Source organism: Siphateles boraxobius, unplaced genomic scaffold, assembly GCF_051911475.1.
Source record: "Siphateles boraxobius isolate OS27281-9 unplaced genomic scaffold, OSU_SipBor_1 6, whole genome shotgun sequence".
In the NCBI taxonomy this organism is placed as follows: Eukaryota; Metazoa; Chordata; class Actinopteri; order Cypriniformes; family Leuciscidae; genus Siphateles; species Siphateles boraxobius.
This window is the reverse complement of record NW_027509186.1, coordinates 4,129,179-4,151,717: the sequence shown is the minus strand read 5'-3', so window position 1 is coordinate 4,151,717 and position 22,539 is coordinate 4,129,179. Positions and strand designations below refer to the sequence as shown.

General features: G+C 42.8%; 5 non-coding genes across 5 annotated transcripts; 2 read left to right on the top strand and 3 right to left on the bottom strand.

Annotated features, from left to right (window-relative positions):
- The first annotated feature begins 384 nt into the window (after positions 1-384).
- On the top strand, positions 385-467 carry trnal-cag (transfer RNA leucine (anticodon CAG)). The gene has a single exon. It is a non-coding gene; the product is annotated as a tRNA-Leu (tRNA).
- Positions 468-1,133: 666 nt separating this feature from the next.
- trnam-cau (transfer RNA methionine (anticodon CAU)) lies at positions 1,134-1,207 on the bottom strand. The gene has a single exon. It is a non-coding gene; the product is annotated as a tRNA-Met (tRNA).
- Positions 1,208-2,049: 842 nt separating this feature from the next.
- trnam-cau (transfer RNA methionine (anticodon CAU)) lies at positions 2,050-2,123 on the bottom strand. Its single transcript has one exon. It is a non-coding gene; the product is annotated as a tRNA-Met (tRNA).
- An 842-nt stretch (positions 2,124-2,965) lies between these two features.
- On the bottom strand, positions 2,966-3,039 carry trnam-cau (transfer RNA methionine (anticodon CAU)). Its single transcript has one exon. It is a non-coding gene; the product is annotated as a tRNA-Met (tRNA).
- Positions 3,040-18,336: 15,297 nt separating this feature from the next.
- Positions 18,337-18,419, top strand: trnal-cag (transfer RNA leucine (anticodon CAG)). The gene has a single exon. It is a non-coding gene; the product is annotated as a tRNA-Leu (tRNA).
- Positions 18,420-22,539: the final 4,120 nt, after the last annotated feature.

The window sequence follows — 22,539 nt, the reverse complement described above, 5'->3', positions numbered from 1 at the left end:
AAGAATGATATAAGCCTTAACAAAACATTGTAACAACACTGACACATATGACATGAATATGAGAGTAATACTATTACTGCATTTGTTCAACATTAGTCTTAAAAAAACACTGGATTTCAATTACAGTGCATATGAAGAAATGGACAAAGGCATAAAAGGGAATACAGAAAGCAGCTCCTTTATTTACACAGTCCCGTGTATCAAAAAGCACCATTCTGCCCTGTGTGAGGCTCGAACTCACGACCTTCAGATTATGAGACTGATGCGCTGCCTAACTGCGCCAATGTGGCATGTGCTGTGACTCAGGTGAGCGTTGACCCCTAGATTCTAGATCATCTGCCATTCCGTGTAGGTGGAAAAATGCTGCTCACCACTGGCCGTCGTGTCAGGATGGCCGAGCGGTCTAAGGCGCTGCGTTCAGGTCGCAGTCTCCCCTGGAGGCGTGGGTTCGAATCCCACTTCTGACAAACCTAACCTTTGGCTGCGGGCTCAAGCTAGAGTCTTTAACCCTCTGGCAAGTTTATCCAGAAATGCAGTAATGTTGACAAAGCACTGCAATTCAGTTCATGCTAGAATTAACCAAACATTAAAGTAACACTGACCTGCAGTACATGACCTTTATAGTAACACTTTAGTGCAATGTATGGGATTCTATGGCACTTGGAATTTCAAGTCATGACATTTCAGAAAAAATGGACATGTTGATTGAATCGGATTCAACTGAATTTCACGAAATAACATGTTGTGATGTTTACCGGAAGAAGATGTAGTAGAATTTCATGGCAAGGATTCTTGGAAATTTCTTGGAATGAAATGTCATGGGTTTGGGGGCATGGGGTGGAGTGTCATGACACAAGATTCAAGGAATGTCATGTAAAACATTACATTAGCATTAACAAGACATGCCATTAGAATGAAAGAATGATATAAGCCTTAACAAAACATTGTAACAACACTGACACATATGACATGAATATGAGAGTAATACTATTACTGCATTTGTTCAACATTAGTCTTAAAAAAACACTGGATTTCAATTACAGTGCATATGAAGAAATGGACAAAGGCATAAAAGGGAATACAGAAAGCAGCTCCTTTATTTACACGGTCCCGTGTATCAAAAAGCACCATTCTGCCCCGTGTGAGGCTCGAACTCACGACCTTCAGATTATGAGACTGACGCGCTGCCAAACTGCGCCAACGTGGCATGTGCTGTGACTCAGGTGAGCGTTAACCCCTAGATTCTAGATCATCTGCTATTCCGTGTAGGTGGAAAAATGCTGCTCATCACTGGCTGTCATGTCAGGATTGCCGAGCGGTCTAAGGCGCTGCGTTCAGGTCGCAGTCTCCCCTTGTGGCGTGGGTTCGAATCCCACTTCTGACAAACCGACATTTGGCTGCGGGCCCAAGCTAGAGTCTTTAACCCTCTGGCAAGTTTATCAAGAAATGCAGTAATGTTGACAAAGCACTGCAATTCAGTTCATGCTAGAATTAACCAAACATTAAAGTAACACTGACCTGCAGTACATGGCCTTTAAAGTAACACTTTAGTGCAATGTATGGGATTCTATGGCACTTGGAATTTCAAGTCATGACATTTCAGAAAAAATGGACATGTTGATTGAATCGGATTCAACTGAATTTCACGAAATAACATGTTGTGATGTTTACCGGAAGAAGATGCAGTAGAATTTCATGGCAAGGATTCTTGGAAATTTCTTGGAATGAAATGTCATGGGTTTGGGGGCATGGGATGGAGTGTCATGACACAAGATTCAAGGAATGTCATGTAAAACATTACATTAGCATTAACAAGACATGCCATTAGAATGAAAGAATGATATAAGCCTTAACAAAACATTGTAACAACACTGACACATATGACATGAATATGAGAGTAATACTATTACTGCATTTGTTCAACATTAGTCTTAAAAAAACACTGGATATCAATTACAGTGCATATGAAGAAATGGACAAAGGCATAAAAGGGAATACAGAAAGCAGCTCCTTTATTTACACGGTCCCGTGTATCAAAAAGCACCATTCTGCCCCGTGTGAGGCTCGAACTCACGACCTTCAGATTATGAGACTGACGCGCTGCCTAACTGCGCCAACGTGGCATGTGCTGTGACTCAGGTGAGCGTTAACCCCTAGATTCTAGATCATCTGCTATTCCGTGTAGGTGGAAAAATGCTGCTCATCACTGGCTGTCATGTCAGGATTGCCGAGCGTTCTAAGGCGCTGCGTTCAGGTCGCAGTCTCCCCTTGTGGCGTGGGTTCGAATCCCACTTCTGACAAACCGACATTTGGCTGCGGGCCCAAGCTAGAGTCTTTAACCCTCTGGCAAGTTTATCAAGAAATGCAGTAATGTTGACAAAGCACTGCAATTCAGTTCATGCTAGAATAAACCAAACATTAAAGTAACACTGACCTGCAGTACATGGCCTTTAAAGTAACACTTTAGTGCAATGTATGGGATTCTATGGCACTTGGAATTTCAAGTCATGACATTTCAGAAAAAATGGACATGTTGATTGAATCGGATTCAACTGAATTTCACGAATTAACATGTTGTGATGTTTACCGGAAGAAGATGCAGTAGAATTTCATGGCAAGGATTCTTGGAAATTTCTTGGAATGAAATGTCATGGGTTTGGGGGCATGGGGTGGAGTGTCATGACACAAGATTCAAGGAATGTCATGTAAAACATTACATTAGCATTAACAAGACATGCCATTAGAATGCAAGAATGATATAAGCCTTAACAAAACATTGTAACAACACTGACACATATGACATGAATATGAGAGTAATACTATTACTGCATTTGTTCAACATTAGTCTTAAAAAAACACTGGATTTCAATTACAGTGCATATGAAGAAATGGACAAAGGCATAAAAGGGAATACAGAAAGCAGCTCCTTTATTTACACGGTCCCGTGTATCAAAAAGCACCATTCTGCCCCGTGTGAGGCTCGAACTCACGACCTTCAGATTATGAGACTGACGCGCTGCCTAACTGCGCCAACGTGGCATGTGCTGTGACTCAGGTGAGCGTTAACCCCTAGATTCTAGATCATCTGCCATTCCGTGTAGGTGGAAAAATGCTGCTCATCACTGGCTGTCATGTCAGGATGGCCGAGCGGTCTAGGGCGCTGCGTTCAGGTCGCAGTCTCCCCTGGAGGCGTGGGTTCGAATTCCACTTCTGACAAACCGACATTTGGCTGCGGGCCCAAGATAGAGTCTTTAACCCTCTGGCAAGTTTATCAAGAAATGCAGTAATGTTGACAAAGCACTGCAATTCAGTTCATGCTAGAATAAACCAAACATTAAAGTAACACTGACCTGCAGTACATGACCTTTAAAGTAACACTTTAGTGCAATGTATGGGATTCTATGGCACTTGGAATTTCAAGTCATGACATTTCAGAAAAAATGGACATGTTGATTGAATCGGATTCAACTGAATTTCACGAAATAACATGTTGTGATGTTTACCGGAAGAAGATGAAGTAGAATTTCATGGCAAGGATTCTTGGAAATTTCTTGGAATGAAATGTCATGGGTTTGGGGGCATGGGGTGGAGTGTCATGACACAAGATTCAAGGAATGTCATGTAAAACATTACATTAGCATTAACAAGACATGCCATTAGAATGAAAGAATGATATAAGCCTTAACAAAACATTGTAACAACACTGACACATATGACATGAATATGAGAGTAATACTATGTAGGGTATGAGCGCAGAATCATGGAGTCAGCATTCCTTAACACAATAAACACACGTTAACAGGGGTTTCTAAAGCCCCAACCTATGACTCTTCCAATTCTAAATCTTCCGTTAGCGCCAGCCAGTCTGGAGGGTAGATTAGTTTGTGACACCTTTACAGCGTAATGAGTCCCCACAGAGATCCTCGCGCGATCCTGATTTGTTCGCGAGCCAACATCCAAGAAGACCGTTATCTCCAAACCCCCCTCCCAGCGAGGAAGGAATGCCAGATGCGCAAATGGACAACACACACTCTCACACACACACACACACACACATATATGCATCTATAACATTAAAACCCAGAAATGAGTGATTATGAAATGTATACATGATGTATTCCTGTATGTTTGAAGTTTATACTGTATCCTGTCTATCTAGGACTGTTAGTTATGTAGTTGAACCTTGCGGACTTCTACAAAGGTCTAAGAGTTTATATATATCCTTGTATGCGTAACAAACACGGAGTGATTGGTATTAAACGAAATCGCTCAACTTGCTCGAGCCAAATATATGTAAGAAGTTAATGAAAAATATAGTTTACTATGTTTTCCATCTTTGGAGTGAAAAGAGACCAAAACTAACATCACTGGTGTTCTTAGATAACGGCGTTTACGACCCAAAGGAATGTTCACAGAACTGCCACCCTCTCTGAATTCTAACCAAGGAGGAGAAATGAATCCTGTATTCATATATATACAGTATATGCTATTATATATCCACTTGAGAATTGTATGAACAATGTATCTAAGTTCCCTATTTCATGAGTTGCCTTTTTGTGGTTTGGTCTATGTTTCTCGACAACTCTAATGCGATAATGTTTTAAACTTGGCCAACTAATGTTTAACCAAATCCATTTGTGGCAAGTTTGGTCTTGATAAACTCCAATCTTCATTCCCCAGTTGTTAATTGACATTACATTTTGCTAAACTTGTGACGCATTAGTATTATAAGAATTGTGAAGATTCTGCTCTTAAACACCCTAATTTCGTCGGTTTTAAATGTCTCTCTCTTAGACAAAGAGCAATAAAAACCAAAGTCCCGCCTGTGAAATTCCAACCCTCTAATTGGCCAAGTCAACAGGAAGAGGCCGGATTTCTCCAAGGTGATAAATGACGCTTTCCCCCTCCGCTCGTCTCTCTGTTACTCTGACTGTCAAAAATGTAGGGTCTCGCCTCCGGGCGAGCTCTTCGCCTTTCTTTTATTTGTTTCTAGTTTAGTTTGTGTATTTCAGTCTTAGATAAGTCTCCGTGTTTAATTCCAATCGACGAGTGAAAAGAACACCGCGTGACATATCTCTTCAGCAAATCCATCTACAAGGGACCTTTAAACGAGCGCGCGCTCGTTTTGAAGGATAAACACGCGCACGTGACCATGTGGCGAGAGACGCACACACGCTTCTTCACCAGCCATGCGAAGATGTGACGTTAACTCCGCGTGATTTCCCCGTAGAGATCTTTATTTCTTTTCTTTGTTAGTCAGTTTTGTTTTCCGTAGTCGACTCTGTTCACTTCCACAAAGTGAAACAAACTTAGCCGAACTATTTTCCTTTGGTAATGTTACCCCAAAGACTTGGAAACTCCGTTCAACGCGCGCCAAGCAGCACCCAGTGACGCTTCCTAAAGGACTCCGCTCACGCACGCGCAGGAATGCCGCGACACAGAGAGACCCAGAAACTTAAGTATATCTCTTTATAGAGCTTCTAAGAAGCATTAAGATGATGTTTTCGTGTTGTCACAGGCAGGGGACTGTCAGGGGAATGTTGCCAATGCTCTCTCTCTCTCTCTCTCTCTCTCTCTCTGTCCCTTCCCCTCTCACACGTGTTTCCATTGTCCACACTCTATGCATTTCTCATTCATCGATGCCTTATCGTGTATTGTTGTTTATTATGTTTGTAAATACATATATCCCATGTAACCGTAGTAAATACATAAGTAGTTCTGCCTTATTAAATTCATTATATTCATCTGATTGATGTACTGCCTTTTTGCTCATTTAAGTCCCTTAAGTGCCAAAAGATCTTATAGCAACAAGCTTACAAATTAAAGATACTTTAAAGAGTATGTGTTTATAGGGCAGGAAACCCAATTCTTGTGGCCACAGAATTGCTTTTCCTGAAATCCTATAAAGTGAGATGATATTGTGGATTCCCACAGATATTAGTCTGACAATTGAGCTAATTAATTTTGCCTGGTTTGTAAAACGTGGTCCGTGCAGGTAATTGCAATCAACTTGTGGTTAAGTGCAAGGATACACAAGCATGCATGCAGGTAAAATTACATATCATCCCTTATCGGGAGTTTTATTAACATGTAAGACTGATCTAATCCAAACATGTATGAATAATTATTAATTACCAATTATTAATTATGATATGCAAATTCCCCACGGATTAGATCCGCCCAGAGTCTTTACATAATGGTGGAGAATAATGCAGGCACATTTTAAACTTGTTTTTGAGCAATTCAGTTTCAATCGATGTCTATATTGTGATTTAATATTGTACGCGCGCCTCGAGTGAGCGAACGCAACGCGAACTCACTGGCTGACTGATTAAAGGCACAAAGCCGAGTCCAGTTCAGCACATTAACAGCTGCAAAATAATGTCTAACATTCCTTTTGCCATTGTTAATAACTAAAAGTAAAACTGCAGTTTCATAGTATTAAATTTGTCCAACAAAAGACGAAGAAACCTCTTTTGAATTGTGACATTTTAATGTTAAACTCCCCTGTCCGAACGAGATTCTTCTGTCAGGGTGAAGACTAGATTTAGTGAAACGATGCTCTTTCACTATTCTTAAGAAAGGCCTGATATTATAATCGTTAGATTAACGATGAACTCCTGGTTAAACATTGACGTAGCTACTCAATTGTAAAAAACCTAAAGCATATTTAATCATAAGTGCTATTTGATAATATGTCATGGGAGTCGAAAAAAAACAGACGAATATTTCCTGTTTTATTTTTGCACGACGCAGCGAAGCAATCCTGCCAGACGTGTTTGTTAAAATATAGCACCAAAAAAATCCAAAACCGAAAAACATTTTTAATCATAAGTGATATTTGATAAATGTTATTTGGATTCGAACGACAGACGTATAATTCCTGTTGTCCATATTAGTGTGTGGAAGCGAAGAAATCCTTCCGTGCACACGTGTGTCGAATAGAAAAAACCCGCCGAGGTTTAAAATTCATAAGCGAACACGTGTGAATAATAGCGCTAATTGTTTATGTGGGAATTGAAAAACCGATGCCTAATTCCGGTTGTCCCTATGTGTGTGTGTAGAAAAAATTCCTGCCACGCCGTTTTGTGAAATATAGCTGAAAAAAAAAAAAACGCTGAGATTTTATTTTGGATAAGTGTGATCTTACAGAAAACAAAGCGTCTGCACGCTCAAATTTGAATCACACATGGAAGCAGGGTGGTTGTTATTCCGCTGACAAACACTAGAGGGCAGCACTGAGGCCTAAGTGCTTGACAGTTCTCGAATTACGCACCGCCCCCTGACTTTACCCTCCATGAGCGAAATGGCGCCATCTCGTGGACACTAGTAACGAGGCCGTCTTTTCCTAAACAATCTCTCTCATCACAATTTCAGATTTTTCCAGTGAATTTCTGAAATTGTGTTTCTAACTTTCAATGCATGTGCAAGTTCCAGTTTTGCTAACATGATTTCACTCCCGACTGTGTACACTTATTTTGAATTTGGTTCAAACCACAGTTGAATTTAAAATTTAAAAGTAAGCAGTTACAGTTTCTGATGACCACTTAGGAGGAATGCGCCCCTTGTGGCCTCCCCCCTCTACGTCAGCTCATCACTTAGTTCCTAACATCATTCTTTTCTGAAGTGGCTTTCTCCCAGTTGGTTTTATTTTGGTTATTATCATTGATACCTCACTGTAGTCGTGATCATCATCAAATATAATGCCAACCTTTAATTTCCTACACTTAATCAAATTTGGTTTGAAACAAACAAATTTCAAGATCAATTTGAATTAAGTCTCCTTTCCTGTTGGGAATGTTTTTATGGCTTTATTACTATATTTCCTTTTTCAAATTATTTTTAATAATTTTGATTTGATACGTTACGTTATGTATTTGATACGTTATGACAACTGTATCCTTACTATTCTAGAAGTTACTTAACATCTATGCATACGCTTGATTTGAATTGTATTTAAACCAGTTTGAATGCAATTTAAATCAAGTTCTCTGTCAGCCAGGTTGACCACTAGGAGGAAGTGGCCCAAACCCTTAGTGGCCCAAACGTGCCACTACAGCTTGCTTCCTCCTGTGCTCTTCCTGCTGCACTTAATCTCTTCTCTGAATGGAGGCTAGGTTGTTCTGATAATTAACATTGTCATAATTCCCTTTTTGTTTGTACCATAATTTTAGTAAAACCGTTGCCTTTGATTTTTCTACAAAAAAATAGACACTCAATTTGATTTAGATAGAGAGAGCTTTAATTCACGTTGAGGTTCACTTGTCCTTCATCCTGTTTTGTGTTTGTAGGTAGAAATTTCTCTCGTGCTGTGGTGATTTGACAGTCATCTCTGCTTGGGGTCCAGCTGGCTGGTTCGTCTGACCTGCGTCACCAGCGCTGACTGAGCACGGGTCTCGGACTTTCCTGTATTTCTCCGTTGGTGCAGCCCGCAACACGACATCACCAATTTGGCACTGCCGGTTGTGTTCAAGGTCGGGTTGCGTGAGGGCACACATCGGTACAGATATGCGGAAGGGCCCGGGACACTGCTGTCAAGTGTTTGGGGACGACAGAGAGACCAACCAAAATGCTGACTCCAACCCGAATGACCTCAGTTCACCCCAGGGAAACTAGAAAAGGTATTAAATCCATCACTTAGTATTGGCCACAGAATCTAGAGATTCCCCCGGTCATTGAAGTGTTTGGCTCCCTCCTACTCTCCTAGCCACAAATCGCAGGCTTAGGCCTCCTCTTCCCCTGTAACACTTCCTGTGTACTATTAACGCCATTTCATTACAGACCTTTCCGTCTTGGATGGTTGCATGTTACTTAAAACTTTGCTATCTTGCCATTGCTCTTTTCTGTTGTGCTCTGTTCCTTTCAGTTCACTTAGAGACAGAACCTATCTGAGACAACAAGGAACGCTGAATAATAGTTTGACAACCAAGCCGTTAGCATCAACAGGTGACACCTAAGCTACCGCCCCGTTAAAAATCTTTATTCAGGCCATGCTGACCTACCCAAATTGTCCTACCAAATGATTTAACTGTCGGCATCAGTTAACCAAAATTTTCATACGCGGCATAGCCCGTATTATAGCTTGTTAAACGTAGAACGAACCTGCATACAGGTACAGATAGCTTTATTAATCCCCAAGGGGCAATTTAGTTCCATTGGTCTCTCTGTGTGTGTGTTGTGTTCCTCTCGCCCACAGTGAAGCCAGTATGTTCCGGTCCTACAGTCCCACAACCTGGAGACATGGCTGAGATTCATGAAACCTCCATTCCTGACCAAGGTCGCCAGTGACTCAGAGCCCCGAGCCAAGAGCATCGCAGACGTGGACAGGCTGATGGCGCACAAACCAAGCCAAAGCTCCCACGACAAAGACCGGTCAGACACGCCAGCTCATCGCACAAGCACGTCTCCACGAAAGGAGCCGCATCGCCCCGGAGCACGAAGTTGCAACGCTAAGGATGCAAGCCGAGGATGACAACGACCCCGAGTTACAGAAGGAAGTGGAAAGACTTCAAACTGCCCTATCTGATCTTCATCTGCACATAGACCAAAGAGTGCAGTCAGAGAAAAGAACCAGAGAGGAACTCAACGAGAAACTCCGACAAAAGTGAAGCCCCTTGCAAAGAGCAGAGACTGAACTTAAAGAGACTCGAAAGCCACGGCCTGCGAAAGAAACTCGCAAGAGGCCCGTGCTACCATCCACAAGCACGTTCAGCAGAGACAAGATCTCGAACACGAACTTGACACCGTTCACACAGAGTTGAAACCCTCTTATAGACCGGGAAGGGGAAACGCACACCACAAAGTTTCCCTGACCAGCCAGTCCGCACCTTTCAGCCAAGAACCCAGAGCTGTACAGGGGGGTGAAAGCCCACTGTTCAAAACATCACCAGCCAGCCCACAAGAACCCCCGTCAGCAGCGAGGGGGGAAGAGCCTTTCCAGGAGAGCCCCGGCCACTAACCACGGCATGGCTCCCAAAAGACTTAACAAGCTGGCCAGAAACATCCCTATGTTCACTCCGAACCATGCAGGAGGCCACAACGTGCACGCCATCCGCAGGACATTGACTTTCACTTACAAACTGTTACCAACGTCACCGCGTGGGACAGATTGTACCTGCTCAGAATCACGTCCAGTCGTGATGCGCGCAGCTTCCTCGACCGTCAACCAGAGACAGTCAAGTCGGACTACCAGCCGCTGCGGCAGGCCTTCACTAAAGAATTCTCTGATCCAGAATCAGACCAAAGACTAATCACAGCCATGGACCTCAATCAGTCTGGCATGGAGGATGATTTCAATTTCAGAACTTTGTCTCTCCGAAATCTGCACCCCACAGTGAGTCATCATCTAGACATCCTGGCCTGACCACATAGCATGACTACTCAACAGCTAAAAGAAGCTTACACAAAGCAAAAGACTGTGTCCGAAAAGACTTTGAAAAACCCCACAATCTACTCTGTCTCTGAGCCCTACTCAGAGCTGCCTCTAGAGGGCGCCCCACAACACCATAGCCCTGTTTACAGAGAGTCAAGACCGTTCCAGGCCAACAGAGGGCAGCACTACTGCGATGGTGCTCGTCCAAGACACCAGAGCGAGGGCTTTGACAGATTCTGGGACCTGCAACAACCACCCGACCACCCAAAAGGTGGAGCCACATGGGAAACCGACCAATGGCCCAGAAAGAGCCGAGCCCCATCGACCAGACCATCAAGCCCAGACAGCCCAGAGCGGAACCCCTCTCGGCATGCCACTGGTAAGCACAAGTCTGAACCCACATCAGAAAAAAACAGTGCCGCCACATCTGAGACAGCTGAGACCCTGAAGTCGCTGAAAGAGCTTCTTCACAAAAGACTTTCCAAAGGAGACAAGAGGGACAAGACAGACATCCTATGTCTAAGCGTAAGACCTGAACCAGGCAACCAGAGCACTGCTCGTCAGCCTCAGAGCACAGAGCTAACTGTCACATCACAAAATGACAGCATCACCCAGCCACCACAGCTGACAGCTGCACAGCCTGAGCGACACAGCACAGTTTCCCACAGCTGGGTCCAAAAGCCCAAAATACCTAGAAATGCTGCTTGTCTGTCTGTCTCCGCAGAGAACTACACAAGACCGGCCCTAACCGCCCATCGATCACCACACCAGCCCCTACGCTAAGACTCCTGGGGAACCTGATCGAAAAAGGGGGTGGCCCGGAAACTCTACCTAGCCATCACTTTGGAAAATGAGGTGAGCTTGGAAGCCCTGGTAGACACCAGCTCAGACCTCACTTTAATGTCAGCTCAGCCCTTTGAAAGACTCGACACTAAAGCTAAGAGCAAAGATCGAACTCTTATACCCCAGACGTGACAGCTGAACGTGCAGTCGTACAGCCAGAACAACATCCGGCTCGAACAAGTAGTTCCCAGGAACTCCAGCAGCCATCCATGGGTACACAGCCTCAGCACCAAGTCAAGATTCAAGTTCACTACCCTGCACCTTCCAGCTCGCCAGAGACCAAGAAATGCTGCTCAATGATGCGCGAACTGATACAGAAGGCCTCTAACACATAAGGCCTCCTCAGAAAGGGTCCCCTAAGATCCCATTGTTTCCGAACTGCAAAACCAGAAGGCACACAGAATGAACATAATGCAAGACTCTGTAAAAGGGTCCCTGGTCAGCATAAAACATAAAACTTTTAAAGTAGATGAAAATGTGTGCTCGAAGAGAAGCAAGACTCTGCATTAGACAATTTAGAATTTAACTGATTTAAAGAAAATCTTGAATGGACGTGTATGCCTCACCTGCCAACACACTATGCACAACTTTTTCGAAACAAACATTTGCTACATGCTGGTTGAAATGACACTGCTAAACATTAGTTTCCATGACAATAAAGGGTTACAGGAAACCCTAGCTCCAAATAAGGCATACGTCACCTTGACGCCATAGTGTAGGAAAACCACCTGAGTTGAAACTACTGTTAACCTACAGGTTTAATTTGATCATTGCAATCCAAACGGAACACAACATGCGATAAGCATTTTGATCACTGGGTGCTGGCTTGTCTAAATGCAGATAAAACAATAGCTGGAATTGACATCTCTACTGTAAGTGAAAGAGTCTTAGATTTCCTTAATATAAGTAAGTTCAGCAGTAAAGCGTAAGTCTGTTTGACAAAAAAAAAAAAAATCTCATCTCAGCAGCTTGTTAACTGTACCGATATCTATCCTGCTTTGGTTAAAGAAATCCAAATTGCAGTATTGCTAAACCTGTTTCTGACAAAGGAAGCTCAGGACAGTGTTATATATACGTAGACCTGGGTGATGCTCCCCTTTCTACAATGTAAAGGCCTTACAAATTATTGTTAGATTGATGTAATTCACCTAAAAATTTTAGCTGCATCTACAAGCAGAGAGCTACCTAGCGATCAAAACTGTTCACTCGCTGAAGAGCCAGCATTTGTGCATGAGAGGGACGTAACTATAGATGCTTAGACAACCTTTGACTTACAGCAAATCTATTTCCTTACTCGGTAAACAAATAGAATAAGTTGTGTTAAGTAAAGAGAAGAGTTACATGAGTAAAACTAGCAAATGCCAAAACACAGTCGCATTTTACTTAATGTAACGTCAAGTTCTCAAAAGACTTTAAAGTATAGGCGCCCCCTTATAACCCTTTTAACCCGTTAAAAGGTGCAGACATTCTTCAGGTACTGTCGAATTGTTCTGACATGCTCTAGTTCCCATGACAATGACTTGTCACAGGAAGTGCTAACTCGTGATGTCACGTTGTAAACAAACCAGCCTAGGTGGCTAAGCTAACCTAACCTAGCGTCCATCCAGCTTAGGCTAAGCTAACCTAACCTAGCATCCATCCATCCAGCTTAGGCTAAGCTAACCTAACCTAGCATCCATCTAGCTTAGGCTAGGCTAACCTAACCTAACATCCATCCCGCTTAGGCTAAGCTAAATAATAACTTCTACAGTTAGCATCATTTACTTTAAGCCTTAATTACAGCTGCTGTTTATACAGCCCAAAGTATTCTAGAATACTTTCTTTAACCCCAGTTAGGGTTTGTAATTCTTCACTTTCCGTACTTTCAATTCTGCTCAGCTAAAGTTCACCTTCACTAGTTTAGGCATAGGCCTTGCTGAGCACTGTAGGCTAAATCGCCAATTAAACTTAAGCTTAAGTACATGTAAAATGTGTAGCTAGAGAAGAATCTGTATAGTAATGAGAATTTTCATCAGCATGTTGACTAAACATTTGAAGGGACACACAAAGTGGTCTTGAACACGCAACCGCTGTAACCCACCATCGAGTGTTGGTCCAAGCGATTTCAAAGTTTAGTCACTAGTGCTACTGACTATTCTCACATTCAGATCATTCCCGCTGTTGTGACCACTCACCCACGTTTTATTTTTATTTTTACTTTAATAATAATAGCATTCAGCTATTACCTTGTCTTTTCGGTCATCTATATGATTCAATTCCATTTCCTCTCTTGTTGGAATGTGGTTCCATTTCCCATAGGGCCCAGAAAGGAAACAGAGACACCTTTATTTGTGATTTTGTTTATTTTCAACAAGTGCACTAATTTTTATGACCCTGCAACACAAGTAATTTCAACGATTACTAGGGCATAACTATAGTCCTGAGGATTGATAATAAGCCTAATTTGAATAGGAAAGCTGTCCTTTTTCCCCCTATCATTCACTTCGTCAAGCCGTAGTGAACCACTAGTTAAGTCCTGAGAAATAATTTAGTCATAAGAACCATCTTAAGTCAGTTATTTCATCTCGGCTATGCCCTTTCCGGGAAATACTCTCGGAACCACATAAGTCTTAGCCTCCTAACATCCACAGCTAAGATGATAAGGATACAAGACACACTTCACTAGCTAGATACACGTGAAACGCATAGCTTTATGCTACATTCCTAGCGAACCCATTAAACCTTGGTTCTGAACTTTTAGGGTCATGCATTAGTCTCACCCCAAGTGCGACAAAATGTCACAGAGCCTCTGCTTAACCTGACCTTAACGTTCCAGCTTACCAAAGACTATGACAAACAATGGACACTATGAGAAACCACCTCTCATACCCCTCCAACCACCCACGAACGCCGTCTGCACCCACCGACAACCAATGCCCCAGACAACCGACGTCTACCGGCACATGCTGCGTGCACAAGACAACATTCAGCGTTCTGCACCTGATGCCATCACTGCGCCACAGCTTGTGGTGCCACAGTGCAAAAGGGGGGTCATGCCAATGTATGCCCATGACGCACCATGTGCTGCACACCGCAGCACCAGAGACACTTGCAAGACACCGAACCAAGTGGCATACCGGCGTCCTCAAAAGCGGAAAGACTGTCCTAGCCAACCAAGGACGACACTCGCTGAAATTTTTCCTCCCTTTCTCTTTCTCTCTCCCTTTCACTTTTACCAGGATGCTGCTGTGCCTCCAGCCAACCAGAGAGCAGCCGCAATCGGACATCTCACCAGGTCCGGCATCAGGCATCGTCCTGAGGGAACAACCGGGACTCCTGATCACCAACTGCCGGACCCACACCCAGAAAGTATATGTTCGACTAGACCCGCGTAATGTTTACAGAGCACATTACCCCAGCGCAGTGGCCCAATACAGTTGGGCCGGTGCCCGATGGACAGAGGACTCCCTCACTCACGCTGAGGCCGATGTCAGGCACATGCTCAACCAACTTGAGAAAATGACTGTCACACAAGCGGAGCTAAGTGGATACAACCGCCGCTCCAAACGGTTCCTTGGAGCTTTGCTCGGAGCCGCCGCTGCCGTCGGAACTCTGTTTAACATTGGTATGTCTAGTGTCAACTCAGTGAACTTAGCCACCGTGAGACGGCACGTGGCCGAAATCCGGACTGAAATCCCACAGATAAAAGAGCAACTCAACACACAAAGTGCCTCCCTTCAGACCATCGGCAAGACTTTGAGGGGAACTGTGGTGGTTCTCAACACTCACAGCGTCCTGCTGAACCAGACCGTGAACTCTATGAAACAGCTGTTTACGGTTTTCCAGAATGACTTTGCTCAAACTCAGCTGGTCACAGCCCTGATGGCAGACATGCTGCGGGAGGTGAGCTCTTCCATTGACAGCCTAGCCATGGGAAGGATTCCACCGTACCTGATACCCTTAAGCCTTGTCCAAACGGTGCTGGCTTCCGCCGTCACCACGCCAACTGACCCTCTACAAATACACCTCACCTGTTGTCCAAGCCTGGACCGCAGCCGACACCGCGCTGTGTATCTCTATGGTAGTCAGCCACATCCTGTCACTAGGCCTGGCCTTCATCCTGTATAGGAGGCTCAACGAGATGCGAACATCGACAGCCAAGCTCACGAAAGCCGTGTCTGGAGGTTTCCGACGGAACCCCCGGAAAGAGGGGATCACACCAGACACCGCTTTGAATCTCATCGAGCTGAGCCCTCAGCCTCAATAACCACCTGCTACAAAACCCTCATGATTCACCTGCCATCCGCCATTGTGATTATTGTCGTCCGATGATGTCTCCACAGAGACGTCATCCGACGAAAAGGGGGAATGTAGGGTATGAGCGCAGAATCATGGAGTCAGCATTCCTTAACACAATAAACACACGTTAACAGGGGTTTCTAAAGCCCCAACCTATGACTCTTCCAATTCTAAATCTTCCGTTAGCGCCAGCCAGTCTGGAGGGTAGATTAGTTTGTGACACCTTTACAGCGTAATGAGTCCCCACAGAGATCCTCGCGCGATCCTGATTTGTTCGCGAGCCAACATCCAAGAAGACCGTTATCTCCAAACCCCCCTCCCAGCGAGGAAGGAATGCCAGATGCGCAAATGGACAACACACACTCTCACACACACACACACACACACATATATGCATCTATAACATTAAAACCCAGAAATGAGTGATTATGAAATGTATACATGATGTATTCCTGTATGTTTGAAGTTTATACTGTATCCTGTCTATCTAGGACTGTTAGTTATGTAGTTGAACCTTGCGGACTTCTACAAAGGTCTAAGAGTTTATATATATCCTTGTATGCGTAACAAACACGGAGTGATTGGTATTAAACGAAATCGCTCAACTTGCTCGAGCCAAATATATGTAAGAAGTTAATGAAAAATATAGTTTACTATGTTTTCCATCTTTGGAGTGAAAAGAGACCAAAACTAACATCACTGGTGTTCTTAGATAACGGCGTTTACGACCCAAAGGAATGTTCACAGAACTGCCACCCTCTCTGAATTCTAACCAAGGAGGAGAAATGAATCCTGTATTCATATATATACAGTATATGCTATTATATATCCACTTGAGAATTGTATGAACAATGTATCTAAGTTCCCTATTTCATGAGTTGCCTTTTTGTGGTTTGGTCTATGTTTCTCGACAACTCTAATGCGATAATGTTTTAAACTTGGCCAACTAATGTTTAACCAAATCCATTTGTGGCAAGTTTGGTCTTGATAAACTCCAATCTTCATTCCCCAGTTGTTAATTGACATTACATTTTGCTAAACTTGTGACGCATTAGTATTATAAGAATTGTGAAGATTCTGCTCTTAAACACCCTAATTTCGTCGGTTTTAAATGTCTCTCTCTTAGACAAAGAGCAATAAAAACCAAAGTCCCGCCTGTGAAATTCCAACCCTCTAATTGGCCAAGTCAACAGGAAGAGGCCGGATTTCTCCAAGGTGATAAATGACGCTTTCCCCCTCCGCTCGTCTCTCTGTTACTCTGACTGTCAAAAATGTAGGGTCTCGCCTCCGGGCGAGCTCTTCGCCTTTCTTTTATTTGTTTCTAGTTTAGTTTGTGTATTTCAGTCTTAGATAAGTCTCCGTGTTTAATTCCAATCGACGAGTGAAAAGAACACCGCGTGACATATCTCTTCAGCAAATCCATCTACAAGGGACCTTTAAACGAGCGCGCGCTCGTTTTGAAGGATAAACACGCGCACGTGACCATGTGGCGAGAGACGCACACACGCTTCTTCACCAGCCATGCGAAGATGTGACGTTAACTCCGCGTGATTTCCCCGTAGAGATCTTTATTTCTTTTCTTTGTTAGTCAGTTTTGTTTTCCGTAGTCGACTCTGTTCACTTCCACAAAGTGAAACAAACTTAGCCGAACTATTTTCCTTTGGTAATGTTACCCCAAAGACTTGGAAACTCCGTTCAACGCGCGCCAAGCAGCACCCAGTGACGCTTCCTAAAGGACTCCGCTCACGCACGCGCAGGAATGCCGCGACACAGAGAGACCCAGAAACTTAAGTATATCTCTTTATAGAGCTTCTAAGAAGCATTAAGATGATGTTTTCGTGTTGTCACAGGCAGGGGACTGTCAGGGGAATGTTGCCAATGCTCTCTCTCTCTCTCTCTCTCTCTCTCTCTCTGTCCCTTCCCCTCTCACACGTGTTTCCATTGTCCACACTCTATGCATTTCTCATTCATCGATGCCTTATCGTGTATTGTTGTTTATTATGTTTGTAAATACATATATCCCATGTAACCGTAGTAAATACATAAGTAGTTCTGCCTTATTAAATTCATTATATTCATCTGATTGATGTACTGCCTTTTTGCTCATTTAAGTCCCTTAAGTGCCAAAAGATCTTATAGCAACAAGCTTACAAATTAAAGATACTTTAAAGAGTATGTGTTTATAGGGCAGGAAACCCAATTCTTGTGGCCACAGAATTGCTTTTCCTGAAATCCTATAAAGTGAGATGATATTGTGGATTCCCACAGATATTAGTCTGACAATTGAGCTAATTAATTTTGCCTGGTTTGTAAAACGTGGTCCGTGCAGGTAATTGCAATCAACTTGTGGTTAAGTGCAAGGATACACAAGCATGCATGCAGGTAAAATTACATATCATCCCTTATCGGGAGTTTTATTAACATGTAAGACTGATCTAATCCAAACATGTATGAATAATTATTAATTACCAATTATTAATTATGATATGCAAATTCCCCACGGATTAGATCCGCCCAGAGTCTTTACAACTATTACTGCATTTGTTCAACATTAGTCTTAAAAAAACACTGGATTTCAATTACAGTGCATATGAAGAAATGGACAAAGGCATAAAAGGGAATACAGAAAGCAGCTCCTTTATTTACACAGTCCCGTGTATCAAAAAGCACCATTCTGCCCCGTGTGAGGCTCGATCTCACGACCTTCAGATTATGACACTGATGCGCTGCCTAACTGCGCCAATGTGGTATGTGCTGTGACTCAGGTGAGCGTTGACCCCTAGATTCTAGATCATCTGCCATTCCGTGTAGGTGGAAAAATGCTGCTCACCACTGGCCGTGGTGTCAGGATGGCCGAGCGGTCTAAGGCACTGCGTTCAGGTCGCAGTCTCCCCTGGAGGCGTGGGTTCGAATCCCACTTCTGACAAACCTAACCTTTGGCTGCGGGCTCAAGCTAGAGTCTTTAACCCTCTGGCAAGTTTATCCAGAAATGCAGTAATGTTGACAAAGCACTGCAATTCAGTTCATGCTAGAATTAACCAAACATTAAAGTAACACTGACCTGCAGTACATGACCTTTATAGTAACACTTTAGTGCAATGTATGGGATTCTATGCCACTTGGAATTTCAAGTCATGACATTTCAGAAAAAATGGACATGTTGATTGTATCGGATTCAACTGAATTTCACGAAATAACATGTTACGACCTCTAGGGGTCAGCCGCAACAGAAAAAGGAAGAGAGTCACACTACCAGAGAGATAAAGAGTAATATGATTTTATTTGACCATAAGGGGTTATCGTCAGGGGCAGACAAGGCCAAAATAACAAACAAAACAATTTACTTTTTAGAATCTAAATAACCTTTAACAAAAGAAAGAAGAAATGAAAATACAGTTTAACTTACCTAACTCCCTTACACATAAACAAAGTGAAAAATAGATATAAATAAATTGGCGTCAAACCCCCTACATCCCTTGGTATGGTAATAATTACAAGAATGCTTACACATATTTAAAATAGTATCAGGTTGACAAGTTAGAATCAGAATCCAAAGAGGTAATCAATCAGGCAATAATCAGATAGAAGAAAACCCGAAATAGTATTACATTCAACAAACACTTACTCAATTTCACTAAACACTAATAATCTCTCTGGCACGACACTCTTACTCATTCAAACAATGGTGACACAAACAAAGCTAACGAGAAGTACCTAAACAGTACAACCACAAAACACAGAAGCACAAAGTCAGCGAGGCTCAAAGGCCTTGATAGAGTGTCAGAGGCGGTCCTTATATCCAGGTCAGGTGCATAGCTGGTCCAATCACAGTCTTCCACAGATTAACAGAGGTAACGCCCATCTGAAACAAGCTTGTTAACATACAGAGAGAAAAAGAGAACAAGACAAACCTTCACACAAGGACAGTTGATACCAACACACAAAATCTCAAAATCCTAACACCCCCACCCATAAAATAAAACATAATGTTTTACTAGTTGACACGGGACAGTGAGTCAGCAAGTACATTTTCGATACCTCTCTTATGACAGATCTTCATATTGTAGCTTTGACAAATCAGAGACCATCGCATTAACCGATGATTGCTATTAGACATTAGCTGGAGAAACGTAAGAGGATTATGATCAGTGAAAATGGTAATAGGTGATACACTCGAACCAATATACACTTCAAAGTGTTGCAAGGCAAGAATCAAGGCAAGAGCCTCTTTCTCTATCGTACTATAGTTCATTTGATGTTTGAGAAATTTCTTTGAAAAGAAACTGATCGGATGATTCAAATCATCTTCACCGGTCTGCAACAAAACCGCTCCGATACCAGTGCCACTGGCATCAACTTCTAGCAAGAATGGTTTTTCAAACTGAGGGGCAACAAGTACAGGAGCACTACAGAGCAGAGTCTTTAATGCTTCAAAAGCGGACTGACATTCAGAAGTCCACTTGAATGAGACTGCTTTACGCAGTAATTCTGTAAGAGGACTAGCTACAGATGAGAAGTTCTTACAAAAGCATCGATAATAACCCGTCATTCCGAGAAATCGACGGAGATCTCTTCTATTGTTCGGAATGGAAAAATCAAGAACAGCTTGAATTTTTGAATTCAAAGGGCAAATCTGACCGCTACCAACCTCCTTACCCAAATAGGTGACTGTAGCACAACCGAATTCGCACTTTGCTAGATTCAAGGTAAGATTAGCATTTTTAAGGCGTCCAAAGACTTCCTCTAAAACCTTAATATGTTCTTCCCAAGTGCTAGCATAACACACAACATCATCTAAATAAACTTCACAATTAGATATGTTGGATAACACAATAGACATTAACCGCTGAAAGGTAGCTCCAGCATTTCGAAGACCGAACGGCATAACCCGGTATTGTAGAAATACCTCAGGGGTGGCGAATGCAGAAATTTCAGCCGCTCGCTCCGTGAGCGGCACCTGCCAATAACCTTTTAGTAGGTCGAGTTTAGTCACAAATTTGGCATTACCCACACGATCTATGCAATCTTCCATTCGCGGAAGTGGAAAGGAATCAGCCTTAGTTAACGCATTAACTTTCCTGTAATCTGTACAGAACCTTGAAGTACCATCGGGCTTAGGGACGAGAAGACATGGTGAACACCATGGACTAGAACTAGGGGCTGCCAAATTGTGTTTAAGTAAATACTGAGTTTCTTGTTTCATCAGTTCCTTCTTAAGTGGATTTACTCGGTAAGCACTTTGCTTAACGGGCGCATGTGAACCAACATCAATGTCGTGTTTTAACACGTGTGTAGTTGTAGGCGAGTCACTGAACAAAGTCGGATACCTCTTTATCAAATTTAAAATGTCAGCCTGGGCCGATGAAGACAAGTGCGACAATCTTGCTGAAAAGTTTAACAAAGTTTCTGAATTAGGCAACCGAGCGGTTGTGAACGCGGCACTGTTCATCTTCAAACCATCGATTTCTGGTGAATATTCTGAGGGTGATACATCTACTGGAGCAACAGTGACAACAGGGATCTTAGTCTCAGAATTAGACCGCGTAACATATGCCTTCAGCATATTGATATGACAGACGCGTGACTTTTTCTTATGATTTGGGGTGTTAACAACATAATCAGTGACACTTAATTTCTCTTTAATATCATAGGGTCCAGTAAATCTAGCCTTAAGCGCTGAACCAGGCATAGGAAGTAAAACGAGAACTTTCTCTCCAATTTGGAATGATCGCTGCACAGCTTTTTGATCATATCGAGTTTTCATTTGGTCTTGAGCGGAATCAAGAGAACGTCTTGCCAACTTCCACACTTTATGAAGTCGCTCACGAAACGAGCTAACGTAATCTAAGACGTTCGTTGCAGGAGTAGGACGATCAGATGAAAGGATCTGCTCCTGCAAAATTTTCAAAGGTCCACGCACAGTATGCCCAAAAATCAATTCAGCAGGGCTGAATCCGAGAGATGCTTGAGTCGTGGTACGAATTGCGAATAACAATAGTGGGATTTCCTCGTCCCATTCTTTCTGTTGATCAACACAAAAAGTTCGAAGCATGGACTTGAGAGTTTGATGAAATCTTTCGATTGCCCCCTGTGACTGAGGGTGATAAGCGCTAGATACTTGATGTTTAATATTTAATTTTTTTATTACTTTGGCGAACACCCTAGACATAAAATTGGTTCCTTGATCGGACTGAATGTATTTCGGTACTCCAAAAGTGGTGCAGAATTTAATGATTGCTTTAACAACTGCATGAGCTTTAAGAGAGCGTAGTGGTATTGCTTCAGGATACCTAGTCGACGTACACATTAATGTCAACAAGTAGGAATTTCCAGATTTTGTTTTGGGTAGTGGCCCAACACAATCAATCAAAATACGCTCGAACGGTTCGCCAAGCACAGGTATCGGCCTCAACGGTGCTGGAGGAATAACTTGATTGGGTTTACCGGATAACTGACACGCATGACAAGATTTACAGAATTTTGAAACATCTGATTTCATGGAAGGCCAAAAAAAATGTTTCAACAGATTATCATACGTTTTTCGAACTCCTACATGACCCGACAGTTCATGGTCATGTGCTACACTCAACACTTGTTCTCGATAAGGTTTTGGAACGACAACTTGAATAACAGTGCCCCAGTCCTCCTTGACATGACCTGGAGACCACTTACGCATAAGAACATCGTCTTCAAAGAAGTAAGCCACTGGACACTCTGGCAAAACACTCGGCTCAACAACAGCTTCAGCACAATGACACAGAGTTTGATCGGCACGTTGTGCCTCAATTAACATAGTTCTTCCAAATGGAAAATCAACATTGGGAAGTGCACACATTTTTAACTCAGCTGCATCAGCTTTTTCCTCTGTCTCACGAGAATTATCAGCACACAGAAAAGTTTTAGATAAATCCACAGTTTCTTTTAGCTTATGAGCTTGAGCTCGAGTTACTACACACGTACTAAATACTTGGGGAAATTCTTTCCGCAGTGCATCTTCATTATGTACATCAGGAACATCTATCACTTCAGGCAAACAGAAAACTTTA